Raw genomic sequence first — 278 nt, forward strand, 5'->3', positions numbered from 1 at the left:
GACGCGGAAGTTTTAAAGTACCAGGGGTGAGGAAGTGCCTGCTTATTCGTACCTGTTCGTGTGCATGCGTGTCCGTGCCGTACGTGGCAGCCGTAACGAGCGAGGATCTACAGGATACCGGGCTGTGCAACCCAGGCCGGCCAGTGTGGCCTCCCCAAGCCGTGCCTGCAGTCGCCGAGAGGAAGCCCCGGTAGGTTGTTTCCCGAACCGCTTGCTTGTGGTTTGAGTTGTTACTTGAAGCTGTTATTCGTAATGTTATCATGCATGGTTTGGAAAAT

At 55.0% G+C, this 278-nt stretch overlaps 1 protein-coding gene across 1 annotated transcript in view; it reads left to right on the plus strand.

Moving 5' to 3' along the window:
• Positions 1-278, plus strand: part of LOC119586503 (myocyte-specific enhancer factor 2-like) — a gene marked incomplete in the record, with an annotated part of 157797 nt that overhangs the window by 139 nt on the left and 157380 nt on the right. Inside the window, 1 exon segment of the mRNA XM_037935246.1 lies at positions 1-190.

Source organism: Penaeus monodon, chromosome 21 (assembly GCF_015228065.2).
Source record: "Penaeus monodon isolate SGIC_2016 chromosome 21, NSTDA_Pmon_1, whole genome shotgun sequence".
Lineage (NCBI taxonomy): Eukaryota > Metazoa > Arthropoda > Malacostraca > Decapoda > Penaeidae > Penaeus > Penaeus monodon.